Here is a 15364-nt window from a genome sequence, read left to right on the forward strand (position 1 = left end):
TGCTGACAGTAGCATTGTGAGGGACTGGTGGTTGGTTCGGAGCGTGAATAGCTGGCCATATAGGTAGAGGTGCCACCTTTCGCAAGCCCAGACACAGGCCAGTGCTTCTCGTTCGCCCACAGAGTACTGTTGTTCTGTGGGGCTCAGGGCCCTTGAGGCGAAGGTGACGGGCCTCTCAATGCCATTCTGCAGCTGTGAGAAGAGAGCTCCTAGTGCTCCAGTTGAGGCGTCACAGGTGACAATGGTGGGGCAGACAGGGTCAAAGTGAGCCTAAACTGGGGCTGTGGTGAGTTGACTCTTCAGTGAGCGGACCACGTCTGAGCAGGCTGCCGTCCAGGCCCATGGCTCATCCTTCTTGAGGAGCTGGCGCAGGGGCGCTGTGGTCTGAAAGTAGTGGGGCAGAAACCGGAGGTAGTAGGCTGTCATGCCCAAGAATGAGGCCAACTGAGAGGCTGAGGATGGTTCTGGGATGCGGAGGACGGCTTCAATGTTCGACATGAGTGAGGCAATGCCTTTGGCCGACAGGCGGAAACCCACAAACTCGACGGCTGGAGCTGCAAAGGTGCTCTTTCCACCGTTCAGGGTCAGGTGGTTCCGCAGTAGCACACTGAAAACTCTGTGGAGTCGATGGTCATGGATGTGGATGTCAGGGCAGTGGACCACGATGTCGTCCAAAAGGCATGCGTGTATATCTGAACACACCAGCATGTGTGACAAAGGCTGTGATGTCTCTGCTGGCTAGGTGGAGGGGCACCTGAAGATTACCCTGATGCAGGTCGAGCTTCGTGAAGACCGTGGAGCCATGAAATTGTGCGGTCAGCTCCTCAGCTGTAGGCAAGGGGTACTTATCCTGGACAACAGCCTTGTTCACAGCACAGAGATCCACATAGGTCCAGATTCCACCTGACTTTTGGTTGTGATGACTAAGTTTGAAGTCCAGGGGGCAGCGTTGACTGGCTCAATGATGCCTGCCTCCAACTGTGACTGGAGGTCTTTTGTGACGTCATCACGCAGTGCAAAGGGAATGCGCCGCAGGGGCTGCATGACTGCGGTCACGTCCGGATTCACTAGGGGCCTGTGAGTAAACGCTGTGAGGCAGCCCAGTCCATCAAACAGAGTTTGCCAGTTATGTTGCCATGTGCCGGTAACTTGGTAGATAGCTGACCCACTGTCATCTCTCAGTGTGAACCCCAAGCCTGTGAAGAGGTCGAGGCCCAGGAGGTCTGCCATACCCACACAGGGCAGTGGAGGGCTGTTGGAGGGGTAGGTGACTGAAAAACTTGTAGTAAGTTGCAAGGTTGAGCAACGACACAGCAGCGCCAGTATCCAGTAGCAAAGGTAAACGCACCTAGCCCAGCTGCACGGTGCATGTCTTGAATGACACATCGTTAGTGGAAACGGTTTGAATTTCAGTGTGTTCATGTTGACAGCGAAATGAAAATAAGGGTCTGTTCTGGATGGAGCTAGTAGCTGGGGCAGAACAACACACTTTAACAAAGTGATTGTATTTTGAACAGTTCTTGCATATTTTCCCACGGGCTGGGCAGTTTGAAGCCCTTGAATTGTGAGAGCTAGCCCCACAGTTGCCACAGCTACTTCTGTTTGTTTGTCTGTGTGCCTGCTGCACGGGCATGCCGGTGTCTGTGTCCATGCAGTTATCTACGTGGGAGGGCGTGCACAGTGCATGATCGTTGTATTGCGCCTGCTCGGGCTGAAGCTGCTGTGTGAGAATGGCTGGGGCGGAGTGTATGCTGCAGAGCTGTCTGCTAGCTGTGTGCTAACCTGGAGTGCTGTTTTAATAGCTCCATCAAGTTTTAAATTATCCGATTCCAAAGCAGTTTCTCCCTTGTCTTTTCACATAAAGTCCCCTCTGTCAGCTGATCCCTGATGATCTCGTCCTGAAGTGTCCTGTAGTTACAAGAGCTAGCCAAATCCATCAGATTAGCCACGCAGCTTTGAATGGACTCACCCAGGCTTTGGTGTCTTTTCCATAACCGCTAGCATCAGAGGAGCCCTCGCTCTTTTCCGGCAAAGTGGTTCCGTAGGAGGCTGACTGCAGTGGTGAATGTGGGAGCCGATCCAAGTGCTCTGAAAATACTCTGTCCCTCTGTACCGAGGCAGTGACGGAGCAGTGCTGTCCTCCACTTGTCGGAGATTGAAGAAAAGTCCATAGCTTCAAGATAAGTGTGAAAACATTCAAGCCAGTTATTCCACGGGACTGGAAGTTCGCCAGGCACGGCGAGAAATGGTGCTAGTGGTGATAAGCTGAATTCAACCATCTTCATCGCCAATGTTATATCTGGCTTAGCTGTGAAAGAATGCACATCTGCACAGTTTCACATTGCACATCACTCTCTTGTTTAATGACATATACCACTCATTCTGACAACCCATTCATCCGTAAAGCAGCACACTTTCGTAAACCATAAGGTACAGTACGACAAACAGCACGTCATACCATACATAACATCATGCTTGGCTGTCAAATGTATAGGTGTCCCCATAATATTTACATTGATGAAGTCTGATGATAAATCATTATTTAAGCGATCCATGGTCTTTCCTAATAACAATGGCCCCCATCCTGCTGATTTGAGCTGCTGAACCGTATTTGCACTTGAGATGCGTTTATGGATGAGAAAGTGAACTTGCCATTTCCAAAAAGTTAATGGGGATGCCCTGCTTTGCAATCTATTGCCTGCTGGGGTGACTGCCTAGGACAGGACTCTCCAACCCTGTTCGCGGAAAGCTACCAACCTGTAGGTTTTCACTCCAATTGTAACGAATACTCAGGGAGAAAAGGGTGTATATTCACACGCAGAGCACGGTAGATGTTTATTAAGCAGGTAGGAATCGTGGTCACAGGCAGGCAATGGTCAAACACAGGTAGACAGTCAAAAACAAACAATACCTCAGAACCATACAAACAGAAAGAACTGAACTAAATAGGGAGCTGATGAGACCAGGTGAGAAACGAACACAGGTGAAATCAACGAACAAAATGAAAGACAGGGCTACGTTCCAGAACACAAAGAAACAGGGCTACGTTCAAGAACACAAAGACAAGGAACACAAGGTTGACTAAGAAAAGAAAAGCAGAACCTTACACCAATCATAATCAAACGCATCTGAATAAAAAATTAGCTGGTTAATAAATCAGGTTAGTTACAACTGAGTTTGGAGTGAAAACCAACAGGAAAGCAGTTTGGAGAGACCTGATCTAGGATATCAACAGCCAGCCAGGGTTTAATTACATAAGATATAGGCACAATTCTTTTTATTGCACATTTAGGACTGATTAAATATGCATTTGGCAATGTTCAACTTCAATTCACTGGCACTATGAAGAATAGCTTAGCCATATTCATTGCTAGCCTAATATACTGTATACTTTAATATACTGCACTGTTGGTGAATTTACAAGGCATTGCAAGACAAGACATTGAGAGCTACAGGTTACCAAAATACAGATTACCAAGATATAGCCTATGCGTACGGTTCAGACTGTCTGTCTGTCTGCCCCGATCCTCTCTCTTGATTATTTTGGAGATGACAACCCACCACTAGTATTCAGTGCAGTGGTGGTTCACTGTAAGAGTTTTGTGTAATTTCAACAGTAAACCACTAGAATGCATAGTAAAAAACATTAATGTGTTTTACAGCATTAATGCTGTAGATTGCACTGCATTATGGGTAAAATGTTGAAAAATACACTTAATTGAAAGCCTCCTGTACAAATTACTCTAACATACTGTATTTTTGTACAGTAATATATTATGTTTACTGTAGGTTCAAATAATCCGTTTCAGATGCCAACCTCATGCTGTCAGGTTAAACACATGAAGCTCAGACTATTTTAGTAAATGTCTTCATCGAGCTACCTGCTGATCTAAGGTGCAGTGGGCAGCTATAGCATATCACAGTGTCGCCTGCAGTAGCTAGTAACATGGCACATTTTTTTCCCTCCCAAGATTATATTTCAAGTATGATGGCAGCCTACACAATAAATAATTAATATTGGTAGCAAACCAGATGTCACCATGATATAGTCTGCTAGTCAATGTTAAACCATGAGCATCAACAACACCGGGACACAGTGACCTCAACCCTGTGTGATTAGCTTCACTCAGCTCTCAGCTGCTTGACATATGTCATCGTTTTGCAGGCCAGAAGTGTCTGTATACCCTCTCCCCTCTAACCATTGATTTATTTTCAACACCATTGTTTCATTTAATGTTACAGTATTAGTAAACCTGTTCACTTTACCAGTAGTATGCAAGCATTTGGTGGCAGAGAAATAAAGGAAAATGTGTCTGGTAAAATAATCTGCGGTATTGTGATTATTAGCCTATAGCTCTGTTTTATTATTTAGCAAGGGTTTGAAGTAGGTGTATATAGCTGTCTTATTTGTGTTTGTTCAATGCCTCAATTGATTTCAGAAATTATATGGGAAATACGATGTAGGTTCGAATCAACCCAAGATGATGAACCCTAAAGATGGTGTAATGGAATTTTAATGTTTGTGCTTTTCTTATAACTAATTTCTGTGTTCTATTTATGTGCTGTTCTATAAACCAATTTCTGTGTTCATGCAAGTGACTGACTGAACAAATCTTCACTATCTGTAGCTGAAATTTGGCGGCACGCCAAGACCTTGTTTTGATAACGAACGAAAGATATCTCAGTTTCAAGGTCTCAGCTTAGAGAGAAGAAGCCTCATGAGGTATTGCTCTGTCACATGTTATGAACCAGTATTGGTCAGTCACATGAATGAAACAAAACAGTAATGATGAATTAATTATGCTAAATCATGCAAATATAACTGTATATAAGACAACTGCTGGGACTGCCCAGGGAGAGCTCCTGATTGACATGTGTACTATGGTGCATTGAGTTGGTTGGAACCGCTCCAGTGCGTTGACAAATAAACAATGATTGATTTAAGACTGACTTTGAGTGTCCCTGTGGAAGTATTTCCACGACAATGGGACAAAGTGCATGACAAGGTGGCCCAGAGGAAGCCAGGTGTTCAAAGAGCTCACTGAGTTTGAATGAAGAAGACCTCTAGGTAAGTACAAACACGCACACACATACACACGCCCAACACCAGCTTGATATGTCCCTTGTCACCTGTCTTTTTACCCACAGAGTAACTGCCAAGGTGCTCTCTGTCTCTCAGTCCATTCTTTTTTTCGAAGCTTGTCCCAATTAAGGATGACGAGTAAACAAATTGTAACCGAGGAGGATTGTTACGGAGCGTCGTGAGGAAATCATTCGCAATTTTAACTCCCTCTCTCTCTTTCTCTATCCTGCCCCACACCCAACACGCACAGACACACAGTAGAGATTTAAGATTAGTGATGCTCTTATTTGGTTACATATGTGTTAACTGTTGTTACTTCTGTTATCAATTATGTTGTTAATGTGTCCTTAATGTTGTTACCAATTTGAATAACTGTATTTTATGTACAAATGTATTATTTTTTTACATTTGGTTTTCTTACTATTTTCCTTACTGTAAAACATTACAGCTCCGGCAGGACTCCCGCAGTGTAGCTGATTATGTGGTGGATTTCCGCACGTTGGCAGCGGAGAGTGCTTGGAACCTGGCACGGCGTCTCGGAGGAGGTCAAGGACGAGCTTGCAGCCCGGGAGTACCTATGGAGCTCGATTCCCTCATCGCTTTTACCATACGTATCGATGGGCGATTACGGGAATGATGGAGGGAGAGGAAATTAGATTTCGCTTGCACGCCCAGGGATCAGCACCTTGCCTCCGAGTCATCACGTTGTCGAGAGAACCCGGCTTCCCAACCTGCCACGAGGGCTGCCGAAGACGGCCAAGTCACCGATTCCTGAGCCTAAGCCACTATGCAGAGCTTGGCTGTCGCCAGAGTAACAGCAATACAGGATCGACACGAAGAGTTGTCTGTATTGCGGGATTCTTGGTCATTTCGTGTCCCCTTGTCCTTTAACTTCTTTGGGATAGGGGGCAGTATTTTCACGGCCGGATAAAAAACGTACCCGATTTAATCTGGTTACTACTCCTGCCCAGAAACGAGAATAGGCATATAATTAGTAGATTTGGATAGAAATCACTCTAAAGTTTCTAAAACTGTTTGAATGGTGTCTGTGAGTACAACAGAACTCATATGGCAGGCCAAAACCTGAGAAGATTCCATACAGGAAGTGCCCTGTCTAACAATTTGTTGTCCTTCTGTTGCATCTCTATCGGAAATACAGCATCTGTGCTGTAACGTGACATTTTCTAAGGCTTCCATTGGCTCTCTAAAGCCACAGAAAGTGGAATGGGGTGTCTGCTGTCTCTGGGCAAAGAACAGCAGCAGAATTTGTAAGTGGTCAGCCTGGGGACAGAGACACTGGAGATGCGCTGTCACGAGACTACTCCATTTTTTTCTTTTAGCCTTTGAATGAATACAACGTTGCCCGGTTGGAATATTATCGCTATTTTACGAGAAAAGTAGCATAACAATTGATTTTAAACAGCATTTGACATGCTTCTAAGTACAGTAATGGAATATTTTGACATTTTTGTCACGAAATGCGCTCGCGCGTCACCCTTCGGATAGTGACCTGAATGCACAAACAAAACGGAGCTATTTGAATATAACTATGGATTATTTCGAACCAAAACAACATTTGTTGTTGAAGTAGAAGTCCTGGGAGTGCATTCTGACGAAGAACAGCAAAGGTAATCCAATTTTTCTAATAGTAATTCTGAGTTTAGGTTGTCCCAAACTTACCAGAAGTTTTCGGTGGGTATGCTAGTTCTGAACATCACATGCTAATGTAAAAAGCAGTTTTTTGATATAAATATGAACTTGATTGAACAAAACATGCATGTATTGTATAACATAATGTCCTAGGAGTGTCATCTGATGAAGATCATCAAAGGTTAGTGCTGCATTTAGCTGTGGTTTGGGTTTATGTGACATATATGCTTGCTTGGAAAATGGCTGTGTGATTATTTGTGTCTATGTACTCTCCTAACATAATCTAATGTTTTGCTTTCGCTGTAAAGCCTTTTTGAAATCGGACAATGTGGTTAGATTAACGAGAGTCTTATCTTTAAAATGGTGTAAAATAGTTGATTGTTTGAGAAAATTGAATTGTGGTATTTTAGTTGGTTTTGTATTTCGCGCCGTGCGATGCCATTGGCTGTTTGCTAGGGGTTCCGCAGGCGGAACGGGGTTCAGCTAGCGGAACCTCTGTCCTCAACAGGTTAAAAAAAACAGGCTCACCGGTAGGAGCGAGTACTCTGGTGGGCCATATGGAGAACGTTCCTGCTTCCCTAGCTTGCACCCCTTTTCATGCCATTCTCTCTAGGTTCTCATTGACTGGGGCCGATGAGAGCTTTTTGGACGCTACCCAGGTGTCAGAGATGAACATCCCCACTCAGCCCCTCTCCATTCCCATGGACGTTAGAGCACTGGACTGGCGCTCTATAGGCCAAGTCACCCACAACACCTCTCCCATCAACCTACATGTGTCAGGGAATCACAGCGAGGCTATCCAGGTCCTGCTCATCAAGTCCCCTCAGATTACCGTAAGATTGGAATTTTCCTGGCTCCAGTGACACAATCCCCTCATTAACTGGTCTACTGGTGCCGTCATGGGCTGGAGCCCGCTCTGCCACGCCCATTGCCTGAAATCAGCACAACCTGCCCCGGGATGTCTTCCTGGGAGCTCGGAAAGTGCCCCGGACCTCTCCGCCATTCCCGCGGAGTACCAGGACCTACGGGAGGTGTTCAGCAAGGCCCGGGCCACTTCGCTCCCACCGCACCGACCTTATGACTGCAGGATTGACCTTCTCCCTAGCACGACTCAGCCCCAGGGATGACTGTACTCTCTGTCGGGACCAGAGACCAAGAAGAATGGAGACCTATATTGGGGACTCCCTTGCTGCAGGATTCATCCATCCTTCTTCTTCTCCCGCCGGTGCAAGGTTCTTCTTTGTGGAGAAGAAGGACAAGACCCTGCGCCCGTGCATCGATTACCGGTGAAGAACCGCTACCCGCTACCACTCATCTCCTCGGCCTTCGAGCCGCTCCAGGGGGCCACCGTGTTTTCCAAGCTGGATTTACGGAACGTCTACCATCTGGTGCGGATACAGGAAGGGGACGAGTGGAAGACCGCCTTCAACACGACCGGCGGTCACTATGATTATCTTGTCATGCCATTTGGCCTTACCAACACCCCTGCTGTGTTCCAGGCTCTGATCAATGATGTTCTCCGCTCCATGTTGAACTGGTTCACCTTTATCTACCTAGATGACATCCTCATCTTCTCTCGTTCTACCCAAGAACATGTGCTCCACGTCCGACAGGTTCTCCAACGACTCCTGGAGAACCAGCTGTTTGTAAAAGCAGAGAAGTGTGAGTTCCATCGTTCCACTCACCTCATCCAAGGTTCCATTCACTTGGTCTCCAGCTGCTGACCGGGACCTCAAACATCTCTTCACCACAGCTCCCATCTTGGTTCATCCGGACCCTTCCTGTCAGTTTGTAGTGGAGGCCGATTCTTCGGATGTCGGAGTGGGGGCGGTACTGTCCTAGCGTTCTGCCCTGGACCTCAACCTACATCCCGGCGCCTTCTTCTCCCACCGCCTAACACCACAGAAAATAACTACGATGTGGGGAATCGTGAGCTTCTCATGGTGAAGATGGCGTTGGAGGAATGGAGGCACTGGCCGGAGGGGTGGAACATCCATTCATCGAGTGGACCGACCACAAGAAACTGGAGTATCTTCGCACCCCCAAGCACCTCAAATCCAGGCAAGCCAGATGGGCCCTGCTGTTCACACGGTTCAACTTCTCCCTCTCGTACCGGCCAGGATCCAAGAATGTCAACGCGGATGCACTGTCCCGCCGCTATAACCCCACTGGTACCACCCCGGAACCTGAGACCATCCTTCCCACCTCGTGCCTTGTGACGGCACTCGTCTGGGGTATAGTGAAACAGGTCCGGGAGGCGCAGTGGTCCCAGCTTAACCCTGGGGGGGCCCTGATAATCTGATGTTTGTGTCTGACGCTGTCCGCTCTGCGGTCCTGGAGTGGGCCCATTCCTCCAGGCTTACCTGCCACCTGGGCTCCCGTCAGACCCTGGCCCTCGTGCGACAACGCTTTTGGTGGCCTATGATTGTTCCGGATGTCGCCGCGTTTGTCTCTGCCTGCACAGTCTGTGCTCAGAATAAGACTCCTCGGCAAGCTCCGGCTGGTCTTCTGCAACCACTGCCTGTCCCTCACCATCCCTGGTCCCACATATCCCTGGATTTCGTCATGGGTCTCCCCCTGTCTGAGGGCAACACTGCCATCCTGACTATGGTCGACTGGATTTCCAAGGCCGCTCACTTCATTCCTCTCCCAAAATCAAATCAAATCAAATCAAATTTATTTATATAGCCCTTCTTACATCAGCTGATATCTCAAAGTGCTGTACAGAAACCCAGCCTAAAACCCCAAACAGCAAGCAATGCAGGTGTAGAAGCACGGTGGCTAGGAAAAACCCCCTAGAAAGGCCAAAACCTAGGAAGAAACCTAGAGAGGAACCAGGCTATGAGGGGTGGCCAGTCTTCTTCTGGCTGTGCCGGGTGGAGATTATAACAGCACATGGCCTAGATGTTCAAATGTTCATAAATGACCAGCATTGTCAAATAATAATAATCATAGTAGTTGTCGAGGGTGCAACAAGTCAGTAACACAAGAGTAAGTGTCAGTTGGCTTTTTCATAGCCGATCTTTGAGTTTATCTCTACCGCTCCTGCTGTCTCTAGAGAGTTGAAAACAGCAGGTCTGGGACAGGTAGCACGTCCGGTGAATATGTCAGGGTTCCATAGCTGCAGGCAGAACAGTTGGAACTGGAGCAGCAACACGGCCAGGTGAACTGGGGACAGCAAGGAGTCATCAAGCCAGGTAGTCCTGAGGCATGGTCCTAGGGCTCAGGTCCTCCGAGAGAGAGAAAGAAAGAAAGACAAAGAGAGAATTAGAGAGAGCATATTTAAATTCACACAGGACACCGGAAAAGACAAGAGAAATACTCCAGATGTGACAGACTGACCCTAGCCCCCCGACACATAAACTACTGCAGCATAAATACTGGAGGCTGAGACAAAACAACCCTCGGCCAAGGAAACGGTCCAGCTTATGGTACAGCACGCCTTCCGGATCCATGGACTGCCCGTGGACATGGTCTCCGACCAAGGGCCTTAGTTCTCGTCCCAGTTCTGGAAGGCATTCTGCACCCTCATTGGGTCGTCGGACAGCCTGTCCTCTGGGTTCCATCCCCAGTCCAATGGCCAGTCGGAGCCAGCCAACCAGGATCTTGAGACAACTCTGCAATGCCTGGTCTCTGCCAACCCCCCCTCCTGGAGCCAGCAGCTGGTGTGGGTCGAATATGCCCGCAACACCCTTCCCTGCTCTGCCACAGGCCTATCTCTGTTTGAGTGTTCCCTGCTCTTCCCTGAGCAGGAGGAAGAGGTAAGTGTACCTTCTGCCCAGATGTTTGTCCGCTGCTCTCGTTGTTCCTGGAGGAGAGCACGGTCGGCCCTGCTCAAGACCACCTCCAGGTATCTACAACAAGCAGATCGCCGGTATCGGGGAGAAGGTATGGCTATTCACCTGGGATGTGCCCCTCCAGGTGGAATCCCGCAAACTCTCCCCCTGGTTTATTGGCCCATTTCCCATCTCCAAGATTATTAACCCCTTTGCTATTCGTCTTCTGTTGCCCCGTACCCTTCGTATACATCCCACCGTTCATGTGTCCAGAGTCAAATCTACTGTTGAAGTCGGAAGTTTACATACACTTAGGTTGGAGTCATTAAAACTCGTTTTTCAACCACTCCACAAATTTCTTGTTAACAAACTATAGTTTTGGCAAGTCGGTTAGGACATCTACTTTGTACATGACACAAGTAATTTTTCCAACAATTGTTTATAGACAGATTATTTAACTTATAACTCACTGTATCACAATTCCAGTGGGTCAGAAGTTTACATACACTAAGTTGACTGTGCCTTTAAACAGCTTGGACAATTCCAGAAAATGATGTCATGGCTTTAGAAACTTCTGATAGGCTAATTGACATCATTTGAGTCAATTGACCTGTGGATTTATTTCAAGGCCTACCATCAAACCTCTTTGCTTGACATCATGGGAAAATCAAAAGAAATCAGCCAAGACCTCAGAAAAAAATTGTAGACCTCCACAAGTCTGGTTCATCCTTAGGAGCAATTTCCAAACGCCTGAAGGTATCACATTCGACTGTACAAACAATAGTACGCAAGTATAAACACCATGGGACCACGCAGCCGTCATACCGCTCAGGAAGGAGATGCGTTCTGTCTCCAAGAGATCAATCAATCAATCAAATGTATTTATAAAGCCCTTCATAAATCAGTTGATGTCACAAAATGCTGTGCAGAAACCCAGCCTAAAACCCCAAACAGCAAGCAATGCAGGTGTAGAAGCGCGGTGGCTAGGAAAAACTCCCTAGAACGGCCAAAACCTAGGAAGAAACCTAGAGAGGAACCAGGCTATGAGGGGTGGCCAGTCCTCTTCTGGCTGTGCTGGGTGGAGATTATAACAGAACACGGCCAAGATGTTCAAATGTTCATAGATGACCAGCAGGGTCAAATAATAATAATCACAGTGGTTGTCGAGGGTGCAACAGGTCAGCACCTCAGGAGTAAATGTCAGTTGGCTTTTCATAGCCGATCATTCAGAGTATCTCTACTGCTGCTGCTGTCTCTAGAGAGTTGAAAACAGCAGGTCTGGGACAGGTAGCACCTCCTCTGAACAGGTCAGGGTTCCATAGCCGCAGGCAGAACAGTTGAAACTGGAGCAGCAGCAAGGCCAGGTGGACTGGGGACAGCGAGGAGTCATCAGGCCAGGTAATCCTGAGGCATGGTCCTAGGGCTCAGGTCCTCCGAGAGAGAGAAAGAAAGAAAGAAAGAAAGAAAGAAAGAAAGAAAGAAAGAAAGAGAGAGAGAATTAGAGAGAACATACATAAATTCAAACAGGACACCGGATAAGACAGCAGATAGAGATGAACGTACTTTGGCTCGAGAAGTGCAAATCGGTCCCAGAACAACAGCAAAGGACCTTGTGAAGATGCTGGAGGAAACAGGTACAAAAGTATCTATATCCACAGTAAAACGAGTCCTATATTGACATAACCTGAAAGGCCACTCAGCAAGGAAGAAGCCACTGCTCCAAAACCGCCATAAAAAAGCCAGACTATGGTTTACAACTGCACATGGGGACAAAGATCGTACTTTTGGAGATATGTCCTCTGGTCTGATGAAACAAAAATATAAGTTTTTGGCCATATTGACCATCGTTATGTTTGGAGGAAAAGGGGGGAGGCTTGCAAGCCGAAGAATACCATCCCAACCGTGAAGCACAGGGGTGGCAGCATCATGTTGTGGGGGTGCTTTGCTGCAGGAGGGACTGGTGCACTTCACAAAATAGATGGCATCATGAGGCAGGAAAATTATGTGGATATATTGAAGCAACATCTCAAGACATCAGTCAGGAAGTTAAAGCTTGGTCGCAAATGTGTCTTCCAAATGGACAATGACCTCAAGCATACTTCCAAAGTTGTGGCAAAATGGCTTAAGGACAACAAAGTCAAGGTATTGGAATGGCTATCACAAAGCCCTGACCTCAATCCTATAGAAGATTTGTGAGCAGAACTGAAAAAGCTTGTTCGAGCAAGGAGGCCTACAAACCTGACTCAGTTCCACCAGCTCTGTCAGGAGGAATGGGCCAACATTCACCCAACTTATTGTGGGAAGCTTGTGGAAGGCTTCCCGAAATGTTTGATCCAAGTTAAACAATTAAAAGACAATGCTACCAAATACTAATTGAGTGTATGTAAACTTCTGACCCACTGGGAATGTGATGAAAGAAATAAAATCTGAAATAAATCATTCGCTACTATTATTCTGACATTTCACATTCTTAAAATAAAGTGGTGATCCTAACTGACCTAAAACTGAATTTTTACTAGGATTAAATGTCAGGAATTGTGAAAAATCTGATTTTAAATGTATCTGACTAAGGTGTATGTAAACTTCCGACTTCAACTGTATCTTGACAGGCATATAATTTCACTACATCGGTGCATTTCTTACAGTAATTTAAATTAGAAGCAAGTGAAACCATTGCTGAAATAATATAAAAGACTGAGATAATGGGAAATCGAATGAGAGGCTGATCTTGCTCTGTTGGAAGATTTGACACATGCTGAATTTTTATTATCGTTTTTAGAAAAGGGTGGGACTTTTTTTTGCAGAAAGTACAGAAAGTACAGATTGGCTCATCAGATATCGTTTCCCAAAACAAATCTTATAGGATTTTTGAGAGGATTTAAGAGTTATGTTAAATGCTGTACACCCTCAGGTTTTTGATGTTGGGAGCTTGCGGATTGGGCATCTCACAGCCCTCAATGAGCCATTGTTTTGGATGCAATTATCAGCAAAACGCAGCAGCGCTGCATGGTAAAATCAGCGGGGAAGCGAAGCCAGGGAAAAAAAGATATATTACAACCTGTGTGTTGTGATAATTTCGTTGTTCGCTCTATAACCTGTTAGTTCATATGCCATGCCACCGTGAATTACAGTGCATTTTGAAAGTATCCAGACCAAATTTTGTTACGTTACAGCCTTATTCTAAAATGGAATAAACGTTTTTTTCCCCTCATCAATCTACACACAATACCCCCTAATGCCAAAGAAAAAGGTTTGTAGAAATGTTTGCTAATTTATAAAAAATATTATAATAATTAAATATCACAGTTACTCAGTAATTTGTTGTCACAGTTACTCAGTAATTTGTTGTAGCACCTTTGGCAACGATTACAGCAACGAGTCTTCTTGGGTATGATGCTACAATTTTGGCACACATGTATTTGGGGAGTTTCTCCCATTCTTCTCTGCAGATCTTCTCAAACTTTGTCAGGTTGGATGGGGAGCATTGCTGCACAGCTATTTCCAGGTATCTTGAGAGATGTTCAATTGGGTTTAAGTCCAGGCTCTGGCTGGGCCTCTCAAGGATATTCAGAGACTTGTCCTGAAGCTACTCCTGCATTGTCTTGGCTGTGTGCTTAGGGTCATTGTCCTGTTAGAAGGTGAACCTTTGCCCCAGTCTGAGCGCTCTGGAGCAAGTTTTGGTGAAGGATCTCCCTATACTTTGCTCTGTTCATCTTTGCCTGAATCCTGGCTAGTCTCCCAGTCCCTACCGCAGAAAAACATCTCCACAGCATGATGCTGCCACCACCATGATTCACCGTAGGGATGGTGCCAGGTTTCCTCCAGACGTGACGCTTGGCATTCAGGCCAAAGAGTTCAATCTTGGTTTCTTCAGACCAGAGAATCTTGTTTTTGGCAAACTCCAAGCGGGCTGTCATGTACCTTTTACTGACAGGTGTGTGCCTGTCTAAATCATGTCCAATCAATTGAATTTACCAATTGAATCATCTCAACTATGATCAATGGAAAGACGATGCACCGGAGCTCAATTTCAGGTCTCATAGCAAAGGGTCTGAACACTTATGTAAATAAGGTATTTCTAAAAACCTGTTTTCACTTTGTTCTTGTTGGGTATTGTGTGTAGATTGCTGAGGATTAAACATGTTTAAATCCATTTTAGAATAAAGCTGTAACATAACAAAATGTACAAAAAGTTATGTGGTCTGAACAGTTTCCAAAGGCACTGTATGTATTTTGTTAATAAATGAAATATATTCCACATGAGAAATTTGACATTACAGTATTCAGACCTAGCCTAAAAACGTCAATGGAAAAGGTGAACCTTCTGTTTTACTTTTAAACTGTGTTTAGGATTGGATGGCATAAAACTAAATACTTAGCTTATCTATTTTGTTACATTCTAAAAAGAAAAGGTTCCTGAAGGATCCTTCAGGATATTATAAGGTAAAGAAATGAACCTTGAGGTTCATTTAAGCAATAAGACCCAAGGTGGTGTGGTATATGGCCAATATACCACGGCCTAGGGCTGTTTTTTGCGTTGTGCCTGGACGCAGCCCTTTGTATATTGGCCATATATCGCAAACCCCTGAGGTGCCTTATTGCTATTATAAACTGTTTACTAACGTAATTAGAGCAGTAAAAATAAGTGTTTTGTCATACCAATTGTATGGCAATCAGCCAATCAGCATTCAGGGCTCAGCAATCAGCATTCAGTGCTCGAACCACCCAATTTATAATTAAGAACCTATCCTCTGCCATCAGTTCATTTGTCCAGGTGTCACCCATTTTCCCCATTATCCCCTGGGTATTTAAACCGGTGTTTTCTGTCTGTCTGTGCCAGTTCGTCTTGTATGTT

Source organism: Salmo trutta, chromosome 17 (assembly GCF_901001165.1).
Source record: "Salmo trutta chromosome 17, fSalTru1.1, whole genome shotgun sequence".
In the NCBI taxonomy this organism is placed as follows: Eukaryota; Metazoa; Chordata; class Actinopteri; order Salmoniformes; family Salmonidae; genus Salmo; species Salmo trutta.